The sequence below is a fragment of the Cynocephalus volans genome, chromosome 12 (assembly GCF_027409185.1).
Source record: "Cynocephalus volans isolate mCynVol1 chromosome 12, mCynVol1.pri, whole genome shotgun sequence".
Taxonomy (NCBI): Eukaryota; Metazoa; Chordata; class Mammalia; order Dermoptera; family Cynocephalidae; genus Cynocephalus; species Cynocephalus volans.
The window spans coordinates 64,153,822-64,178,182 of record NC_084471.1 but is presented as its reverse complement, the minus strand read 5'-3'; positions in this window follow the sequence as shown (position 1 = coordinate 64,178,182).

The window sequence follows — 24,361 nt, the reverse complement described above, 5'->3', positions numbered from 1 at the left end:
ACCTCCATAAGCTGTTTTCCACAATGGCTGTACCAATTTACATTCTCATCAACAATGTAGAAGAGTTCCCTTTTCTCCATATCCTCACCAGCATTTATTATTTGTCGTCTTGTTGATAATAGCCATTCTAACAGGGGTGAGATGATATCTCATTGTGGTTTTAATTTACATTTCCCTGATGATTAGTGATTTTGAGCATTTTTTTTCATGTGCTTGTTGGACAGTTCAAATTTTTTTCTGGTAGATATCTTTTAATAAAGGGGGGGAAAGCAGAAAAATAATATTCTTAGACTATGTATGAAAAACATCTGTCTGGTTAAATACTATTTTGCTTGTCATAAATCTGGTGATCAGCGGAATGATTAAGTCTACCTTTGCATGAGAAGCTCTTAGTCTCATCAATAATTATCAAAAAGTTGCACACACATTGTGGCAGAAATGATTAGCTACTTCTCAGAAGAGGTTATTCATGATGTCATGCAAAAAAAATACATATTCCACATCACTTTTTTTCAAGTTTTAAACAATTTTATTTCTGAAGCTTCTCCCTCTGACAGCTCTTTAGACTGCCTCTTTCTGGTATCTCCTACAGAAATCATGCTCTGTTGTAAACTACAGTATTAAGTTTCATGAGTGCTCATAAGGACATTCCTGACTCGATTATTTGAGTGCTCTAATGAGAATGAAAATTGTTACCAGGGAATCCTGGACTCCGTTTACAGGAAGACTGAGGTGACAAGAAATCTTAGGCAATTTTGACAATAATAAAAATCTGTTAAGAGCTGGAGTGTGACAAGGGTGCACCCAACTTTTAGATGATACATTTAGAGATGGTTCTTAGAAGGCAGGGAGTGTTAAGGAAGATATGCCATGGCCTATTAACTATCACCACAACTTCCTGCAGTCAGAGTGCCTTGGATGCTCCTCTGACTGCCAATCATTGTGGTAGTTGCGGCCGACTGGTTTTCTGTGCTTGGGTGGAGCCACCTGGCATCTAATACTTCAGGCCCCATCATCCCCATGAATATTAACAAGCCCAGCTCTATGACCACCTCTCCAATAATGGTTGCTGATAAATGAAAGTCGTCACTGAACTTTTTAGTGATATTGGCACCCCTCTCAGAAACACATTCCTCATGTCCTTGGTGAATGCTGTGCTCTGTAGGCCCTCTTGTGGAATAAATCTTCAAGTGGATCTTATGTTTTTACATTACACAGCCATCCCACTATGCCCATCTCTCTCAGCTTCTTTATTCATTCCTTTACTATCTTCCAGAGAAACTGAATTATTTCCACAATGATAGGTGTTGGATATCCCTTTCTCCAGGCTCTAAGAGTCACCATAGCAGTGAAGTGAGGTCCTCGCTAGGGTGTTAAATGTCACATCTTGAGAAAGTGCTCCCAAGTCAATAAATTCTAGCTCAGTCAGTCTTACATGCTAGGTTCCTGATCAAATTCCAACCCCAGGAGCACTCCTCTGACTTCTGCCAGCACAGCAGTGAAATCCTTAGCAATTAAGCTAACACACTACACATAAGATAATATCAATCCACTATTAATGGATTTTGAAGACTTTGGCATACTGAAGTTATTATATACATCAAAAACTAAACTAAATTCAGCTCCTGACTAGGACTCAATTCAACAACTATCAGCTTTACAAAAGAAAATGCATGCCCATTTCTGGATACAAATACCATTTAGTTCAGTCCTATTTGTCTACACATGCTGTCCAACATGAAACTAAAAATTACAAGACACACAAAAAAGCAAGAAGAAACAGCCCATTAGCAAAAAATAAAGCAATAAATAGAACTAGACTCAGAGATATTAGAATTATCAGACAGGTCATATAAAATAATTATAATAACTATGTTAAATGGTCTAGTGGACAAGGTGAACAAGAGCATGAATAGTTGGGTAACTTCAGCAGAAATACAAAAAGGCCTTTTTTAAAAAAGTATAATAGAATGTTAGAACTAGAATACACAGTAACAGAGGTAAAGAATTTCTGTGCTGGGATTATAAGCCTACTGAACATAGCTTAGTAAAGAATCAGTGAAACAAGATAGGTCAGTAGAAATTATCCAAATTAAATCCAAAGAGAAAAAAAAGTGGAGAAACAAAAAGCATACCACTCCAGAGCAATGGAACCATACCAAACGCTCAAAACTATATGCAATAGGAGTCCCAGAAGAAGAGACAAGAATGGGGGGAAAGAAATATTTAAAGTGACATAGTCATATAATGTTTCAATCATGATTACAGACAAGTAACAGACACAAGAAAGCCAGAGAATCCATAGCAAGGTAGCAGAATAAATAGCACACACACACACTTAGATACATCATAGCTAAACGGCTAAAACCAAAAATAAAGAGAATATCATTATTCAGGAAAAAAAGAAACTACATACATAGGAGGGAAGATAAAAATTTCAGCAGATTCATCTGAAAGATTTATCCAGGAATGCAAGGATGGTTCCACATACGAAAATCAATTAACTTGATACATCACATCAATAAACTCAAGGACAAAAACCATATGATTATCTCAACAGATGCTGAAGAAACATTTGACAAAATTCAACATCCCTTCATGATAAAGACTCTCAACAAATTAGGTATAGAAGGAAAGTATCTCCACACAATAAAAGCCATCATTGACAAGCCCACTGCTAGTATCATTCTGAATAGGGAAAAACTGAAGGCTTTTCCCTTAAGAACAGGAACCAGACAAGAATGCCCACACTCACCACTTCTATTTAACATAGTACTGGAGGTGTTAGCCAGAGAAATCAGGCAAGAGAAAGAAATAAAAGCATGCAGATGGGAAAAGATGAAGTCAAACTGTCCCTATTTGCCAATGACATGGTACTATATATAGAAAAACCTAAAGACTCTATCAAAAAACTCCTAGAGCTGGTTAATAATTTCAGTAACATTGCAGGATACAAAATAAAATCCCAAAAATCAACTGCATTCATATTCTCCAATAATGAGTTAACAGAAAGAAAAATCAAGAAAGTAAGCCCATTTACAACAGTCTAAAAAAAAATAAAATACCTAGGAATCAATTTAACCACAGAGGTGAAAGATCTCTACAATGAGGACTACAAACCACTATTGAAAGAAATTAAAGAAGACACAAAACAATGGAAAGATATTCCATGCTCTTGGATTGGAAGAATTAACATTGTGAAAATGTCTATACTACCCAAAGCGATCTACAGATTCAATGCAATCCCCATCAAAATACCAGTGACATTCTTCACAGAAATGGAAAAAACAATCTCAACATTCACATAGAACAACAAAAGACCCAGAATAGCCAAAGCAATCCTGAACAAAAAAAAATAAGGGCCGGCCCATGGCTCACTTGGGAGAGTGTGGTGCTGATAACACCAAGGCCACAAGTTTGGTTCCCTTTATAGGGATGGCTGGTTAGCTCATTTGGGAGGGCATGGTACTGACAACACCAAGTCAGGGGTTAAGATCCCCTTACCGGTCATCTTTTGAAAAATAATTTAAAAAATAAAGCCAGAGGCATAACTCTACCTGACTTCAAATTATACTACAAAGCTATTGTAACCAAAACAGCATGGTACTGGTATAAAAATATATATTCAGATCAATGAAGTAGAATTGAGAAGCCAGAAATCACCCCTCAGGCTTACAGACATCTGATATTGGACAAAGGCAACAAAATGCTCAACATCACTAGTCATCAGGGAAATGCAAATTAAAACTACATTGAGATACCACCTCACCCCAGTTAGATTGGCTATAATCAAAAAGATGATAAATAACAAATGCTGGCAAGGGTGTGGAGAGAAGGGAACACTCCTACCCTGTTGATGGGACTGTAAATTAGTACAACCACTATGGAAAACAGTATGGAGGTTTCTCAAACAATTACAGATAGATCTTCCGTACAATCCAGCAATCCCACTTCTGGGTCTATACCCAGAGGAGTGGAAATCATCACGTCGGAGGAATACCTGCACTCCCATGTTCATCACAGCTCTGTTTACTATAGCCAAGACATGGAACCAACCTAAATGTCCATCGACGGATGATTGGATAAGGAAACTGTGGTATATATACACCATGGAATACCACTTTGCCATAAAAAAGAATGAAATTCTCCCATTTGCAACAACATGGATGAGCTTGGAGAAACTTATGTTGAGTGAAATAAGCAAAGCACAGAGGGATAAATACCATATGTGCTCACTCATAAGTGGGAGCTAAGAGATAAAGAAGAAAGACCACAGTGGTGCATTGGACTTACAAAGGGAGAGAACATACCTAGGGATTCAAAGTGGAGTGGGGAAAGAGGGATGGGGAGGGAGACTGGAGATAATTGAGGGGATAATTGGGTGGGGACACTGGGTATAATCACAATTTGTGGTAATGGGCATGCTGCCAGTATGGATCTGGCCATCACATCTTAGGCACAAGTGGTGACAATTTGCTTTGTATGCCATGAATATGCATAACAAATAAAAACAAAGCAAAACATTAATTAATAAATAAATAAATAAATAAATAAATAAAAATTATGCAAGCCAGAAAACAACAGACTGGCAGCCTAAAAATACAAGCACTTGGGTGAGTTGGGGAGAGGAGGATCTTGATCCAGAGTTCTGTGCCCAGTGAAAACATCTTCCAAAAGTTTAAGTCAAAATAAAGAATAAAAAATTTTAAAGCAAATGAAAGCAGAGATAATACAAGAAATTTTAAAGGAAGTCCTTCAAGTAGAAGAAACATGACACCAGGCAGAAATTTGGTTCTACATGAAGAAATGAAGACCACTAGAAAAATTCAAGTAAATATCAAGGACACTGTCTTATTTTTAATCACTTTAAGAGATAATTAAGTGTATAAAACAAAAACTATAATACTGTATTTGGAGTTAATAACATGTGAAATACAATGTATAATAACAATAGTACAAGGCCAGCTGGGAAAAAATGGAAGTATATAATTGTAAAGTTTGTACCCAATATGTGAAGTAGTATAATATTATTTAAAATAGACTGTGATGATATTAAGAATTATATTGTGACATGAACTTATATTTAGAAAATCCTAAAGACTCCACCAAAAAAAACTATTAGAACTAATAAAAGAATTCAGTAAATTTGTAAAATATGATATCAGTAAAGAAAAATCAGTTGCATTTCTATACACTAACAACTACCTGAAAGAGAAACTAAGAAAACAATCCCATTACATTAGCATAAACAGTAAGAAAATACTTTAGAAATAAATTTAACCAAGGAGGTGAAAGATCTGCACACTGAAAACTATGACACTATTGAAAAATTGAAAAAGACACAAATAAATGGAAAAATATCCTGTGTCCTTGGATAGAAACAATTAATAGTGTTGAAATGTTCATACCACCCAAAGCAATCTATAGATTCAATGCAATACCTGTCAATATTCCAATGGCATTTTTCACAGAAATAGGAAAAGCAACCATCCTAAAGTTTGTATGGTACCAAAAAAAGGCTACAAACAGCCAAAACAATTTCAAGCAAGTACAAAACTGGAAGATCACACTTGCTAATTTCAAACTACATTACAAATCTATAGTAATCAGAACAGTTTGGTACTGGCACAAAAATGGGTATACAGACACAATTAATAATCTAGAAATAACCCACACATATGTGGTCAACAAATCTTCCCCAAAATCACCAAGAATAGTGATTTGGGGGAAGATAGTTGGAAAGGATAGTTTATTCAATAGATGGTTTCAGAAAACCAGATATCCACAGCAAAAAAAAAAAATGAAATTGGATCCTTATCTTACACTATACACAAATATCAACTCAAAATGAAATAAAGGCTTAAACATAAGATCTGAAATCATAAAACTCTTAGAATAAAGCATGGGGGAAAACTCCATGACATTGGTCTTGGCATTGATTTTTTGTATATCACACCAAAAATGCAGGCAACAAACACAAAAATAAACAGGAGGGATTACATCAAACTGAAAAGTTCCTGCACAGCAAAGGAAATCATCAACCAAATGAAAAGGCAACCTATGTCATGAAAAAATTTTGCAAACCATATATTCAATAAAGGGTTCATATCCAAAATATACAAGGAACTCATACAACTCAATAGCAAAAAAAACCCACTCTTTGTGGGATTATAAATTAGTATAGCCCTTGTTAGTATTTCCATTATGGAAAACCACAGATACATTCCTCAAAAAACTAAAAATTGAATTACATATGGTCTAGCAATCACACTTCTGGCTATACATCCAAAGGAATTGAAATTGGTGTGTCAAAGAGATATCTGCACTTCCATGTTTATTGCAGCCTTATTCACATTATCCGATATATGGATTCAACCTAAGTGTCCATCGATGGATGTATCAATAATGAAAATATACATTGTGATATATATATATACAATGAAATACTATTTGGCCTTAAAGAGGAAGGATTCTGTGTGTTTACTGTAGGCTGGGAAGGGGAGGGAGAAGGGGAGGATGAGGAGAAGTTGGATCAAGATTACAAAGACAAATATATATACAAAATTACAGCTGTATAAGAAAAATAAGTTCTAGTGGTATACGATAGTGTTAGGCACCCATAATTAACCATAATTTATTGTATGTTCTCAAATAGCTAGAAGACAGGAGCTCAAATGTTCTCATCACAAAGAAATGATAAAGTTTTGAGATGATAAATATGCTACTGACTCTGATTTGATTATCACACATTGTATACATGTATCGAAATGTAACTCTGAATCCCATAAATGTGTACAATCAAGACCTGTCAATTAAAAAAATAAATAAATAAGTTCCTTTAAAAAAAAAAAGTCAATTCTGTCATTTGCAAACAACATGGATAAACCTGGAGGACATTATGCTAAGTGAAATAAGCTAGGCACAGAAAGGCAAATACTGCATGATCTCACTTATATGTGGAATCTAAAAAAGCCAAACTAATAGAAGAGAGTAGAACAACAGTTACCAAAGTCTGCAGGGAGTGGACGGAATGGAGAGATGTCAAAGGGTACAAAGTTTCAGTTAGGAGTTATAAGTTTTTGAGATCTATTACACAGCATAGCAGCCATAATTAATAATACTGTATTGTGTATTTCAAAATTGCTAAATAAGTAGATTTTAAATATTCTTGCCACTAAAAAATAAATAGGTAAGGTGATGAATATGTTAATTAGCTTGATTTACTTCTTCCACAATGCATGCATATATTAAAACATCACAAACTCATAAACTCAAACCCCATAAACTCATGCAATTATTATTTGTCAACTAAAATTAATTTTTTAATAAAAATAAAAAATAAATTTAAAAATTTAAATAAATAAATGTTGATAGATCACTGTTCTTGGTTGAATGTGTCCCCCAGAGTTATATGTATTGGAAATTAATCCTCATTTTAACAGTGTGGAGGTTGGGAAATCTTATTATGATAATTGAAAGGTAGGGCGTTGCAGAGGTGATTAGGTTGTGAGGACTGTACCCTCATGAATGGATTGATCCACTCAGGGAGTAATAAATTGATGGCTTAATGGGTAGTAATGGGTGTCATTCTGATGATTTTAAAAGCAAGCAAGGTTAGCTCTCTTGCTCAGCCCATTTGCCATGTGATGCCCCCCATTGCTATGAAGAGTCACCACCAAGAACAAGGCCCTCACCAGATCTGTCCCGTGGTCTTTGGACTTTCCAGCCTACAAAACTGTAAGCAACAGATTCTATCTCTTTATCAATTACCTAGTTTCCAGTATTCCATTATAAGCAACAAAAACAAACTAATACAATCACCTACTGCATACAAAGAGACCCTGTGCTATTACATACAGAACTGTGAGATTAAGACAACATGCTTTACAAAAAAGAAATTTTAAAAAACGAAAAAGAATGTGCATTCTTTGCTGAGTACAAAATTCTAATTATTGGATATTGCTTATTAATGTTTCCTCCAATCCTCCAAAACCTCATTCACTTTTTATTTGTTTGTCCTATGGACAGATAAATTCCCAGCCTACAGAATGGAAGAAAATATTTGAAGCCAGATGTCCATTAAAGGGTTAATATCCAAAATATATAAGGAACTTACACAACTCAGTAGCAAAAAACAAATAACCTGATTTAAAAATGGAATTGTGGGGAAAAGAAAATCCTTTCCCTCCTTGCTGTTCCTTGATCTTATCAAGCTCATTTCCACCTAAGGGCATTTCTGTGTGATATTTCCTCTGCCTAGAGTTCTCTTCTTTCGGACTTTGGCATGTCTCACCTTCTAACTTCATTCAGTTCTCTTCTCAAATGTCACCTCCTCAGAGAAATCTTCCCTGGCCACTCTACCTAAAAATACTACTCCTGCTGCTCACACACCCACCATCATTCTTTTACTCTGCTTTATTTTTTCATTACATTATCACTACCTGAAATCATATTACACATTGGTTTGTAACAAGAATGTAAGTTCCTGGGGCTGGCCAGTTTACTCAGTTGGTTAGACTGATGCTGATAGCACCAAGGTCCAGGGTTTGATCCCTGTACTAACCAGCCACCAAAAAAAGGGAAAAAAGAAAAACAATGTAAGTTCTGTCCTACATTCTGTCTTCCACTTCATGATATCTCAGCACCTTTACTGGTGCCTAACATATAGCGGGCACTTCACAAATATTTGCTGAGTAAACTAGTGAATATATAAATGGTTTAGTATTTCATTTTCACCAGTTTTGTTTCTCTTCTGTTCCGAAGCCTATGCTCTTTCTCAGTAATTCTTCAATATTTCTGGTTTGGTGATGGCATTCCTTGAATTGCATTGGGTTTATTCATTTTTTAAATACTTTTTATGAGTGTTTCATAACACTATACATATAATCTGCATACAGCTGCAATAGGAATATTTCTATACCATCTCCTCTTCTAGTTGCTTTATCTCAAGAAAAACAAATTAGAAAATATTCAGAGAAAGACGTTATAGCAGGTTTTTAAAAACAGGCAAATAGAAATGATTAGGAGTCTTTGTAATGAACAGACAAAAAGAAGATGGAATTTCAGATGCTATCATGAACAACATGGAAAAGGTAAGCAGAAACCTCTTCATACTACTCTAGAATATAGGAATTATAACGAAGGCTCTTGAAGATTGAAAGCATTGAAATTAAGACAAATGAAAAGATACCCTAGTTCATACCAAGCCCTTAACAACTGTAAAGTGCTGTTCAAGGCTGAAAAACTAAGACTCCGGAAAGAATTGTCCAATTTCCAGAATTGGTTAGTAGCAGAACTACAACCAGAATTTAAGTCATCTAACTTCTAATACAGTAGCATACCCCATACACACCATGCAGAGGTACCCATATGTAATGCCATACCTGAGCACAATATTTTAGCAAGAGAGTTTAAAATCAAATTTAAATTGCTGAACAGGCTGTACATTTATAGATGTATGTTGCTGGACCAGCCAAAACTGTGCCAAAGTGGTCTTTGATGCCTTCCTACCTACTTATCAGTTGTTAAAAATATTTACTCAACAGGTGTTGCCAACTAACATTATTAACAATTGACAGTGACACAAGTATTCATTTAGGAGTAAGTTTTTAGGTAAATATTTTGTCGTTTTCTCTGTGGATGTTTTGCAAATTTTCCTGCTTATAATTTGAAGCCAGAACAACCATGCCCTAAGTTCATTAGTGAATTCTGAGCACAGATTCCCCTGAGCACCATTCTTTTCTCCTCTGAATTAATCCCAACTGTGTGATCAAAGAGTCTATAAAGCAAGTGCCCCTTTCCATTGCTCAGAAGCCTCTTATGTGAACCAAAACTTCAGAATGTTAGGCTCCCGGAGGAAACCATGGGCCATAGTACAAAGGCAAAGCTCCAGCCCCAACTCAGGCTCTCTCCGATGCTTCTGCTACATGGTTTGGATGTTGACTAAGCAACAGAATTTCTTCCTTGGATAGTTATGTTTTAGGATTGTTGCTGCTGAAGGAACAGGTATGTTGCAGAAGGCCAGAAAGAAATGAAGAGTAAATCAAAAACAAGTTTCTATGGAAATGTAATCCTGAGATTATTTCTACAGAGTTGCCTCCATATTTTTCTGCGAGTCTAAGCTCTTTCCATGAAATCACACAAACCATTCAGGCGTTTGTGCTCCTGACGCTCGCTTTAAGAAACCATCAGATGCCTGAGGAGCTCAAGTGGTCCCGGGGCTGGTGAGTCCCGGGGCTGTTCCCCAGATAACAAGTCCTTGTACAGAAAGGGAGGGAGCTGTGTTGCAGCTTGCCCCAGAAATAAACCAAGACCAAGGGTTTTTGTTTGTTTGTTTATAACTGACACAAAATAATTGCACATGTTTATGGGTGTTTTAGTCCATTTTGTGTTGCTATAACAGAAATACCTGTGACTGGGTAATTTATAGAGGAAAGAAGTTTATTTGGCTTACGATTCTGGGACAGCTGCATCTGGCGTGGGCCTCAGGCTGCTTCTACTCATTGCAGAAAGTGGCAGGCAGCCAGTGGGTACAAGCAGATCACACGGTGGGAGGAAGCAAGAGAGAGGAAGCAAGAGGTGCCAGGATCCTATAAACAATAAGCTATCGCTGGAACTAATAGAGCGAGAACTCACTCATTAATACCCCCTCCCCCAAGGAGAGCATTAATCCATTCATGAGGGATCTGCCACCATGACTCAATCAGTTTCCAACACTGCCACATTGGAGATCAAATTTCCACATGAGTTTTGGAGGGGACAACACATCCAAACTCCATCAATGGGATACAGTGTGATGTTTCAATAAATGTTTATGTTATATAATGACCAAATCAGGGTAATTAGCATGTCTATCACCCCAAATTCCCTAGTGCCCCTGAAAGCTCCCTCTTGCTTACTTTGAGAAGTTTATTATTTCTTTGTAGTGATAACATTCAAGATCCTCTTTTCCAGCTATCTTGCAATATATGTTACATTATTATTAGCTATCATCACCCAACTGTGTAATAGGACACAAGAACTTATACTTCCTATCTAACTGTAAGTTTGTACCCACTGACCAACCTCTCCCCATCCCCCAAACCTGCACTTCCCCAGCCTCTGGTAACCACTATTCTACTCTTTACTTCTATGAGACCAACGTTTTTTAGATTCCACAGATGAGTGAGATCATGTAGAGTTTGTCTTTCTGTGTCTGGCTTATTTCACCAAACACAATACCCTCCAGGTTCAAACATAATACCATCCTGCAAATATCAGGATTTTCTTCTTTTTTATGGCCGAATAATATTTCATTGTTTATGAGTGTTTTTATGTTATCTCACTTTATCCATTCATCTATTGATGGATACAGGTTGAGTCTACATCTTGATTATTGTGAATGATGCTGCAATGAACATGGGAGTGCAGATATACCTTTGATATACTGATCTTATTTCTTTTCCTTTGGATATATACTCAGTAGCACGATTGCTGGATCATCTGGTAGTTCCCCATGGGGAGGCAGCAGAGAGATAAAGGAATGATGAACTTCAGAGGGAATTTTCCCCTTCTTCACCCTAATTTCTCGTGGTCCTGTTTGCCCAGGCTTGCAAAGGACCTGAGGTCCACAGTGGCCAATCAGACCATCATGATTGAGTTCTTCCTCCAAGGCTTGACGGACACCAAAGAGCTTCCAGTGGCAGTTTTCCTGCTCTTGCTGCTTGTCTACCTCATGACTGTCTCTGGGAACCTGACTATCATCAGCCTGACCTCGCTGGATACCCACCTGCAGACCCCTATGCACTTCTTGCTCCAGAATCTGCCCTGCTTAGAAATTTGGTTCCAGACTGTCATCATGCCCAAGATGCTGTTCAACATTGCCATAGAGAGATCAAGACCATCAGTTTTGCAAGCTACATCTCCCAGGACTTTTTCCACTTCTTCCTGGGGGCCACAGAGTTCTTCCTGCTCACAGCCATGGCCTATGACTGGTACATAGCCATCTGCAAGCCCCTCCACTACCCCGTGCTCATGAGCAGCAGGGTCTGCACACAGCTCATCCTCACCTGCTGGCTGGCAGGGTTTTCCTTCATCACCATGCGTGTCATCCCGACCAGTCACCTTCCATCCTGCAACACCCACATCAACCACTTCTTCTGTGACTATACGCCTCTAATAGAGGTGGTCTGCAGTGGGCCAAAGGTGCTGGAGATGGTGGACTTTACCTTGACCCTGGTTGCACTGCTCAGCACCTTTGTGCTGATCACCCTGTCCTATGTCCAGATCATCCGGACAATTGTCAGGATTCCCTCCGTTCAGGAGAGGAAGAAGGCTTTCTCCACCTGTTCTTCCCACGTCATTGTGGTTACCACGTGCTATGGCAGCTGCTTCTTCATGTATGTCAAACCCTCTCCAGGCAAGGGGGTTGATCTCACAAAGGAGTGTCTCTAATCAATATAATTATTGCCCCCCTCTTGGACCCCTTCATCTACACCCTCAGGAACCAAGAAGTTAAGCACGTAGTGAAAGACCTTGTGAGAAAAATGACATGGCTCCAAAATAAATAAGAGCCCTACAAGGCACTTTCCAAGGAAAGATGGGTGCCCTCCCCAGAGTAAATCCACATGATGCCAGGCCAAGAAGCAGGATTCAGGGACTTCACCCTCAATCCACCCACAGCAGGGTGCGGGCTTCCCCACAGGCCGTGAGGAAGATGTCCTGTTATCATACGAGGTGTCTATTACAGAACCACAGCCTTAGTTTGCACCTGTTTTCAGCACTCTCTGCCAAAGAAATGAGAAATGACTAGCCTGTGCCCCCAGGTGCCCTCACCTAGACTCGGGTAACAGCTGAGGTTCACTATCATGCCACTGTCATTTCTAACACCTATTACGTTTGTAGAGTGCTTTACAGTTTCTAAAGCATTTCTTCATCAGTAATCTCATTTAATCTTCACAATAACCCTTTGAAATATATGAAAAAGTTATTATTCACATTTTACATAAAGATATTGATACTCAAACAGTTTAAGTAAATTGCCAAAGATCACACCGGAGACCAGGATTCAAACTCAGGATTTCTGGATCTAAATGTGATACCAGGTTTCCTACAGATGTGGAACATGCGGCTTTATTAGTCATCTATTACTGCATATAAATTACCTCAAAACTTAGCAACTTAAAACAGAAAACAATTATTATCTCACAGTTTCTGTGGATTAGTGATTTGGGTACAGCTTAACTAGGAGCCACAGGTTCAAGGTCTTGCATGAGGTTACAGTCAGGTTGTCATCCAGAGCTGTGGTCTCATGTGAAGACTCAGCTGGGGGAGGATTTGCTTCTGAGCTCACTCCAGCGGCTGTTGGCAGCCCTTGTTCGTCAGTGGCTATCGCCATGTGGGCTACTCTGTAGGACAGCTCACAGCATGGCAGCCGGCTTTCCTCAGAGCAAATAAAAGAATGTCCAAGATATATGTCTTTTTGCAACCTAATGTTAGAAAAACATCACAAATCACATCATTTTTGTCATATTCTATTTGTTAGAAGCAAGTCACCAAGTCTAGCCTATATTCAAGGAGAGGAGTTTGCACAAGGACACGAATATCAGGAGGCAGGAATCATCAGGGACCATATTACCAGCCGCCTTCCACAGTCCACCCTGTGGCCCCCAGTGATTCATGTCCCTCCTTTCCCAAGGTTACCGAAGTCTTTATCCCATTATAGATTCTGCTAAAAGTCCACCATCTCACTAAATCAGTTCCAGGTGTAGATGAAGCTCCTGAGGGTAGTCTCTTAAGTACAGCCCCTCAGCTACCGTTCTTCTCAATCTGTAGACGTGAAACTAAGGAGACAAGTTAACTTCCCCACACATACCCAACATACCACGGTGGGATGGGCATAGGGTAATCTTTATAGGTTGAGTAACCCTTATCCAAAACTCTTGGGACCAGAAGTGTTGCAGATTTCTAATTTTTTCAGATTTTGAAATATTTGCATTATACTTACTGATTGAGCATCCCAAATCCAAAAATCCAAAATCCAAAATGTTCCAATGAGCATTTCATTTGAGCATCATTTGGCACTCAAAAAGTCTTGGATTTTGGAGCATTTTGAATTTTGGATTTGGAGATTTGGGAATCTCAAACTGTATAGCTGTTACCATTCAAAAATGGGAAACATAAATGAGATGGGAGCCCCTGATTAGCAGCGTTCAGCCCCAAGCACCAGCTCCCTGTCTGATGACAGTCGTTCAGTGGACAATGATGATAGCATCGAACTGGAGATTAGGAAGTCTGGGGTGGAAAAGGCCAAGGAGTCAATGAGAAGGTCAGAAATTCAAGGAGGGGACCCCCTCAGCTCTCAGGTCAGGGAGGCCCAGCGAGGCTAAAGGTGCTGTACAGGAAAGAGCCTGCCCCTCAGCCCAGCATGTGCACGCAGAGCCAGAGGGCTGGGGGGGGCTCTTCACCAGCAGAAGGCCCAAGGGGCACAGAGTGCAGCCAGCCTTTTCGTCCATGACAGGAAGGGCGCCCGAAGCACAGAGCCTACCACCGAACACCCCAGTGCTGTGGCCAGGTGCAAGGGGGCACCTAGGAGCACCAGTGGGAATGTCCCTGCCAAAGGGTCTCCAGTGAGTAGGAGAAACATTTATGGCCACAAAGACCAGAACCAGAGAGCTGCCAAGACTGACACCACTGAAAGTGCTTTCAGTCAGCTACCCAGCTGTGCCAGAGCTAGAGCAGAGGTGGGAGGTGCCAAGGGCACCTTTCATGTGACCTTCGGGAGCCAGAACCTCCTGACTCCCAGACGAGGAACCGAGAAGGATGGCCAACCCCAGTCCAACCTCTCCCTGCCCTGGAGTGACTTGGCCCACCAGGGCAGGCTGCCCAGCCTGTGGGAACTGACCTTGGATGGCAGAGACTCAGCACGGAGAGGGGGCCTCAGGAGAAAGAGAGAGAAGGGGGCCAAGGGACAGGCCAGGGGTCCACCCAGCCCACCCTCTGCACGATTCTCCCCCATGCTCTCCACCCAGCTATTCCACTTTGGAAAGAGCATTTCCTCAGGGGGCAAGCCAGCCAGCCTCTTCAGTCCCCACCTGGGGCTGCCTCTGCAGGGCCCAGCCTTCTCTGCCCTCAGAGAGACCCAGACCAGCCTCAGCCTAGGGCTTGGAAGCCCGCACTTGCTCATGAAGAAGGAAGGTGGGCAGTGGCCCAGCAGGAAGGCACAGGAAGGACTCAGCTTGCGTGACAGGAGGAACTCAGGCTCTGAGGAAAACCTTCCGGACCTGAGGTACTGAGGAAGGACCGTGGACAGGGACGACCCAGACCAGGAGGCCTTGGGCACCAACGCCAGCAAATTTGACAACACCTCCATAGAACATGGGGGTGGCAGGTCAGCAGTGAAGGGCAAAGGCCTCCAATTGTGAGTAGGCTTCCTGGCTTTTGTCACATTTGTGGAAAGCAGTATATTTGTGCATTTACCTGTGCGTGTGTCTAGAGAATACTTGCGATTCAATGGAGTAAAAACTGGAGTCTGTATTCATAACCCTATGTGTATGTACACTAACACCAAGCAATGCTTTTATTTAACAGGTGTATCCTGGTAAATACAGTTTTTGTAGCTTTTTGTAAATTATTTGATGTGATACAAAAAATATTTTTGGAAAATATTGTCATTCAATTTTGTAGGGCGTTCCTAATTGCAGTTTTCTGTGGTCTGCAAACAAGTCTTAGATTAGCAAACATTCAGTTCTTACCATCACAGCCAGGTTCAAGGAGACTCCAAGACGGGGCCTTTCTGGGTGATTGCTGGTGAAAGCATCCAGCTGTACCTGAAGCTCAAGCCTAAGGAAGATAGCAGTTGCCCTCCCCAAGAATCACTAAATGCCCAAAGGTGTCTGCCGGGAAGCTCCTGGGACAGCACTTTTTATATAAAGGACAACCTGGTCCCTAGAGGCCAGAGCATGACTTCTGAAAACTGCAGTTCCAGCCTTCGATTGGAAAAATGTTTCAAAGCAAAATGGCCAATGCACAAACTGACCAGGCTATTCCCTGTTGCATGTAGAAATCCAAGTGAGGCCTGGGTGGTGGGTGCTCTGCAGCTCAACCCTGAAGCCTGGAGCATTTAACGTCCAATCTTGTTCAATCAATAGATGATTCTAACATCTAAATAAACTTCTTTTTATATAGGAGCTTCTGCTCTTCGTTTTTAATCGTGGTTCTAAAGAATAAAACATGTGTGTTTTAAATTTTCTTTTCTTGATTTGTGCATATGAACAAATGTTCCAAGAGTCACATTAGGAGTTTTGGTCCCCAAACACCTTGGGCACCAATGATGTGAAAACCCCAGTACTGGGGACAAGCCTCCCCCACACCCACCCTGCAGGAGCTGGAGCCCTGTTGGCAGTGCACCCAAACAACAGGGCCAGTGCTTTTGGCAGCTTTCTGCAGGCTACCTCCCTGTGGCAGGCCAGGAAGGGCCCTTTTAGGCATTGAGACTTGGTTAAAAGCAGCGGCTTCTGGTTCACAGGGCTAAGGCCAAGGGATGCTGCCTTGTCTTCCTGTGCCTTCTGCTCTGAAGCCATCGTGGTACCCATGGCTACCATAGAGACAGGAGTCCTGGTGGGCAATAAGGGGTCATAACGTTTCGTGCAGTTGCTGCTGCCATCGTCTGGCCCCAGAGCCACTGCCTATCTCCCCACACAGCAGTTCATCCTAGTCCCCACTGCAGCTGCTGCCATTCCCACCACTAATGCCAACACCCAGCCCAGGTACCACCAGCTCCACCTTGCCCAGATCCAGATGTTCCTCTGTTTTACCAGGCAGGAAGAAAGAAGAAAGAGGCAAACAAGTGCAGCCCTGTGAGCCACAGCCTAACTTACATGGGAAATTGTGTAGCCCCTGTGGTCATGCACGCAATGGTGGGAACTATTCATGGAGCCCACACAATTGAAATTATCCCAGGGAAGGACACATGCAGAACCACCAGAAAGAGCACAAGGGCAGCCCTGTGAACCAACAGCCCAACACACAAGGGAATTTGTATGGCCCATGCAGCATGCACATGATGGTGGGAACTACTCATACAGTCCATGCGACTGTATCAACCTGGGGAGAGACACACATGGAGCCACCAGTGAGTACACAAACTAAGGATAGCCAAATAGAGTACAGAAGAGAATTCCCAGCCACAACCACCCCACTCCCCAATCAGGAGAAGCATGGACCCAGAAGGAGTCTCTGCCTGAAAGAAAGAGGTGAGCAAGTTCAGCCCTGCAAGCCAGCAGCCCAATCCATAGGGGAAGTTGTGCTGCCCCTGTGTCTGAACACCTGGTGGTGGAAACTACTCATGGAGCCCATGTGACTGAATCAACCTGGGGAGGAACATACAAAAAGCCACCAGTGAGTTCAGGAACACAGGATAGCCAAATAGAGTGTGCAAGAAAATTCCTGAGCACCACCAACCCATCCCCCAAATGGGAGAAACAAAGACCCAGGAGGTGTCTCTGCCTGTAGGAAAGAGAAACACTGTCCAGGGTTGTCCATTTAAGCTGAATTCATGCTGAGGAGCATCAATACACGCCAGTGCATTGAGGGTCACCCACTCAGGGTGACCCACCTCAGCCAAGCAGAGACAGGGCACCCAGGTGCTTCTCCCAGGAGCACAAGATCTCACACATAACCTCAACAACCCAACACAGTGTCACACACTTTAGCAAAAAAAAATGATACAAAGACTGTATAAACAAAAAAGATTAGCTTTTCGGTTTCAAGATGGCGGCGGCTGCGGCGGCTGCCGCCGAGTACCTGAGGTGAAAAAGGTGGCCACTGGGCCTCAGGCAGCCGGGAAACCTGTGGACCTTCCTCTCGCCATCTCTTAAGGGAGGACTGCTGCTGCTGACCGGTTGTGGGGGGTGACCACCACTTTGCCCCCCAGCAGGAGAGGCTGCCTCATTTACAGGCAACAGCTTTGAAGTGTGGAGCAGGAAAAGAACTGTTTCTTAGCTGCAAAAGCGAGTCTCGAAACAGGGAACACGGCGCCAGGGCAGCTGTGGATGCAGCCAGGATCCCGGAGGCCGGGGCCGCGCTGAAGGCGGCCAGCTGCCCTATTCAGGATTCGAGGTTTCAGGCCGGCATTAAAGAAGATTCCTGGGAGCGCCCGAGCCGCGCCACGACTGAATAGCCCGAGGCGGCAGCGGCCGAGAACTGGGAAAGGCGGCAAACCAGAGACAGAGAGCGAGCACCCGACCTGGCACAGCACTGTGAGTGATCCCTGGCATAGCTCTGTTCGGGGGGTGCATGCCCACGAGGCTCCCGCCTGCACCACCAGGCCACTCACCACCCGGTGCTGCCTCCATTTTCCCAGGTACGGGCAGCTCCGCCCTGCTCGGCCATAACTGAGCCCTCCCACTTGCTTGGCCTGGCACCGGGCTTTCCGGAGCCTGCAGACCGGCCTCGGCTCCAACTCCCTCCGTGGTTCTCTGGCAGGGCTTGTGGCAGGGGTGTCCTGGGCCAGAGTCGGGAGGGCAAGGTAGTACCCGTCACTCCACCATACCCTGGACTCCAGCCCCAGGTAAACTCCCTGTTACTGGGAGGCAGACACCATCTCTGCGGCCACCAGTTTGGAAAAAAGCCTAACGAATTTCTGGTTGGGAATAGTGTGGTAGGAGAGTTCCCAGGTCCGCTTGAACCGGCCGGAGACCAGGCTGCAGGTGGGCGCTAGACTCGGTTTATACTGGGGGGATACAAAGGTGAACAAGACCCGAGAAAGATCTACATAGTGCTACAAAGGCACACAGAGAGACCGGTCATCTGTGCCCAGCAGAAACCTGGTAGACTTCCTGGGCGAGGCGGTGCCGAGCAGGGTCTTGAAGGCCCAGCTGATAGACGAGGGGTGCAGAAGACACGCCCCAGCCCAGCACAGTGCGCACAGAGTGGGGAGACGTGCGGCCAGGGAGGCGGAGACTCGACAGAAACCACACACGAGGTGGGGTCGCCACTGCACGATCTAACAGCCTGGGCCAGAGCACACGGAACAGGGAGAAGTCCTGCACAGGAAGTGAAAGCTCAACAGAGATCACACACCCTGTGGTACGTGATCCACCAGCCCAGCAGAGTCCAAGCTGACCAGAAAGGTGGCTCCCCGGAGAAGCCCAACACCCGAGGCAACCACACACACAAGGCACTAGAGGCCAACTGAGCAGTCACGGAGGGAGCCATACCAAATTGGCAACCACAGCAACATCCTAGTTAGTTATTAGTCTTAAACCGGTGAACTGTGAAACCCCCGGCCACAATGAATAAACACCAAAAAAAAGATACCAGAAATACAAAAAATCAAGAAAGTACACCACCAAAAGTTAATAAATCTCAAACTCTAGATCCTATAGAACAAGAAGCCCTTGAAATGACTGACAAGGAATTTCGAGTGATAATTCTAAGGAAACTGAATGAGATACAAGAAAACTCAGCTAGACATCATGATGAAATGAGGAAAAGTATACAGGATCTGAAAGAGGAAATGTACAAGGAAATCAATGTCCTGAAAAAAAATGTAGCAGAACTTGCTGAACTGAAGAAGTTATTCAACGAAATAAAAAACACAACGGAGAGTTTAACCAGCAGGCTTGTCGAAGTTGAAGAGAGAACCTCTGAACTTGAAGATGGGCTGTTTGAAATAACACAAGCAGACAAAAAGAAAGAAAAAAGAATCAAGGACATTGAAGAAAATCTGAGAGAGATATCAGACAACCATAAGCGATCAAATATCCGAGTCATGTGTATTCCAGAAGGGGAGGAAAATGGAGATTCCATTGAAAACATATTCAACAAAATAGTGGCGGAAAACTTCCCAGGTATAGGAAAAATCACAGATCTTCAGATCCAGGAAGCTCAACGATCTCCAAATGTATTCAACCCAAAAAGACCTTCTCCAAGACATGTCATAGTCAAATTGGCAAAACTCAGAGATAAAGAGAGAATCTTAAAAGCTGCAAGAGAGAAGCGTCAAATCACCTATAAGGGAGCCCCAATCAGGTTAACATCAGACTTTTCATCACAAACCCTAAAAGCTAGAAAGGAATGGGATGATATTTTCAAAATACTAAAAGACAAAGATTGCCAGCCAAGAACACTCTACCCTGCAAGGCTATCCTTCTGAAATGAGGGGCAAATAGTATATTTCTCAGACAAACAAAAACTGCGGGAGTTCACTACCACAAGACCACCCTTACAAGAAATCCTCAAGGGAGTATTGGGTTTGGTTCCTGAAAAATAACTACCACTGCCATAAAAACCCAAGAAAAATCTAAACCTGCTAGTATAATAAAAATGGCATTCATGAAGAGAAAACAAGCTAACAAAAACACTATCTACAACCTAAGGAACCAACAAACACAGAAAACAAACAGTAAATCAGAAAGCAAGGAACAAAAGACACCTAAGACAACCAAACAACCAATAAAATGCTAGGAATAAATCAACACCTTTCAATAACAACTCTTAATGTAAAAGGCTTAAATTCCCCAATTAAAAGACACAGACTGGCTGACTGGATCAAAAAGCAGGACCCAACTATATGCTGCCTACAAGAGACCCACCTCACCCATAAAGATTCACACAGACTAAGAGTGAAAGGATGGAAAAAGATTTACCATGCAAACAGAAAAGAAAAACGAGCTGGAGTAGCTATTCTTATATCTGACAAAATAGACTTTAAACTAAAAACCATAAAAAGAGACAATGAGGGACAATACTTAATGATAAAAGGACTGATCCATCAAGAAGACATAACAATCATAAATATGTATGCACCCAATGTTGGAGCAGCCAGATTTATAAAACAAACTCTATTAGACCTAAAGAAGGAAATAGACACTAATACCATAATAGCAGGGGACCTGAACACCCCACTATCAATATTAGACAGATCATCTAGGCAAAGAATCAGTAGAGAAACACAAGATCTAAACAAGACTCTAGACCAATTGGAATTGGCAGATATCTACAGAACATTCCACCCAACAACTTCAGAATATTCATTCTTCTCAGCAGCACATGGATCATTCTCCAGGATAGATCACATATTAGGTCACAAATCAAGTCTCAATAAATTCAAAAAAATTGCAATTATCCCATGTATCTTCTCAGACCACAATGGATTAAAACTAGAAATTAATAACAAATGAAACTCTGGAAAATATACAAACACATGGAAATTAAACAGCATTCTACTTAATGACATATGGGTCCAAGAAGAAATCAAGCAGGAAATCAAAAAATTTATTGAAACTAATGAAAACAATGATACATCATACCAAAACCTGTGGGATACTGCAAAAGCAGTATTGAGGGGAAAATTTATCGCATTAAACGCTCACTTCAGAAGAATAGAAAGACGGCAAGTGAACAACCTAACACTTCACCTTAAAGAACTAGAAAAACAAGAACAATCCAAACCTAAAGTTAGCAGACGGAGAGAAATCATTAAGATCAGAGCAAAACTGAATGAAATTGAAAACCAAAAAACAATTCAAAAGATCAACGAATCAAAAAGTTGGTTTTTTGAAAAGATAAATAAAATTGACAAACCATTAGCATGGCTAACAAAAAAAAGAAGAGAGAAGACCCAAATAACCAAAATTAGAAATGAAAAAGGCGATATTACAACTGATTCATCTGAAATACAAGGAATCATTCGAGACTACTACAAACAACTATACACCAACAAATTTGAAAATCTGGAGGAAATCGATAAATTTCTGGACACACACAAGCTCCCAAAACTGAACCGTGAAGATGTAGAAAATTTGAACAGACCAATAACAATAAAGGAGATTGAAGCTGTTATCAGTAGGCTCCCAACAAAGAAAAGCCCAGGACCAGATGGATTCACAGCAGAATTTTACCAAACATTCAAAGAGGAATTGACACCGATTCTTTACAAACTATTCCAAAAGATTGAAACGGACGCAAATCTCCCAAACTCATTCTATGAAGCAAACATCATCCTGATACCAAAACCAGGTAAAGATATAACCACAAAAGAAAACTACAGGCCAATATCCTTGATGAATATAGATGCAAAAATCCTCACTAAATTACTAGCAAACAGAATACAGCAACACATACGTAAAATTATTCATCACGATCAAGTGGGATTCATCCCAGGGATGCAAGGTTGGTTCAACATACGCAAATCAATAAATGTGATACACCATATTAATAAACTCAAACACAAGGACCATATGATCATCTCTATAGATGCTGAAAAAGCATTTGATAAAGTTCAGCACTCATTCATGACAAAGACCCTCTATAAGTTAGGTATAGAGGGAAAGTATCTCAACATAATTAAAGCCATATATGACAAACCCACAGCCAATATCATCCTGAATGGGGAAAAGCTGAATGCTTTTCCTTTAAGAACAGGAACTAGACAAGGATGCCCACTCTCACCACTCTTATTCAACATAGTGTTGGAAGTACTAGACAGAGCAATCAGAGAAGAGAAGGAAATAAAGGGCATCCAGATTGGAAAAGATGAAGTCAAACTGTCCCTGTTTGCAGATGACATGATCCTATATATCGAACAGCCTAAAACCTCTACAAAAAAACTCTTGGAATTGATAAATGATTTCAGCACAGTAGCAGGATACAAAATCAACACACAAAAATCAGTAGCATTTCTTTTCTCCAATAGTCAACAGGCAGAACGAGAAATCAAGAAAGTCTGCCCATTTACAATAGCCACCAAAAAAATAAAATACTTAGGAATTGAGTTAACCAAGGAGGTGAAAAATCTCTATAATGAGAACTACAAACCACTGCTGAGAGAAATTAGAGAGGATACAAGAAGATGGAAAGATATCCCATGCTCTTGGATTGGAAGAATCAACATAGTGAAAATGTCCATACTACCCAAAGTGATATACAAATTCAATGCAATCCCCATCAAAATTCCAAAGACATTTTTCTCAGAAATGGAAAAAACTATCCAGACATTTATATGGAACAATAAAAGACCACGCATAGCCAAAGCAATGCTGAGCAAAAAAAATAAAGCTGGAGGCATAACACTACCTGACTTTAAGCTATACTACAAAGCTATAATAACCAAAACAGTATGGTACTGGCATAAAAACAGACACACTGACCAATGGAATAGAATAGAGAATCCAGAAATCAACCCACACACTTACTGTCAGCTGATCTTTGACAAAGGCACCAAGCCTATTCAGTGGCGAAGGGACTGCCTCTTCAGCAAATGGTGCTGGGAGAACTGGATATCCATATGCAGGAGAATGAAACTAGATCCATACCTCTCGCCATATACTAAAATCAACTCAAAATGGATTAAGGATTTAAATATACACCCTGAAACAATAAAACTTCTTAAAGAAAACATAGGAGAAACACTTCAGGAAATAGGACTGGGCACAGACTTCATGAATACGACCCCAAAAGCACGGGCAACCAAAGGAAAAATAAACAAATGGGATTATATCAAACTAAAAAGCTTCTGCACAGCAAAAGAAACAATTAAAAGAGTTAAAAGACAACCAACAGAGTGGGAGAAAATATTTGCAAAATATACATCTGACAAAGGATTAATATCCAGAATATATAAGGAACTCAAACAACTGTACAAGAAGAAAACAAACAACCCGATTAAAAAATGGGCAAAAGAGCTAAGTAGGCATTTCTCTAAGGAAGATATACAAATGGCCAACAGACATATGAAAAAATGCTCAACATCACTCAGCATCTGGGAAATTCAAATCAAAACCACACTGAGATACCATCTAACCCCAGTTAGGATGGCTAAAATCCAAAAGACTATGAACGATAAATGCTGGCGAGGCTGCGGAGAAAAAGGAACTCTCATACATTGTTGGTGGGACTGCAAAATGGTGCAGCCTCTATGGAAAATGGTATGGAGGTTCCTCAAACAATTGCAGATAGATCTACCATATGACCCAGCTATCCCACTGTTGGGTATATACCAAGAGGAATGGAAATCATCAAGTCGAAGGTATACCTGTTTCCCAATGTTTATCGCAGCACTCTTTACAATAGCCAAGGGGTGGAACCAGCCCAAATGCCCATCATCGGATGAGTGGATACGGAAAATGTGGTACATCTACACAATGGAATACTACTCAGCTATAAAAACGAATGAAATACTGCCATTTGCAACAACATGGATGGACCTTGAGAGAATTATATTAAGTGAAACAAGTCAGGCACAGAAAGAGAAATACCACATGTTCTCACTTATTGGTGGGAGCTAAAAATTAATATATAAATTCACACACACACACACACACACACACACACACACAAACCGGGGTGGGGAAGAAGAGATAACAACCACAATTATTTGAAG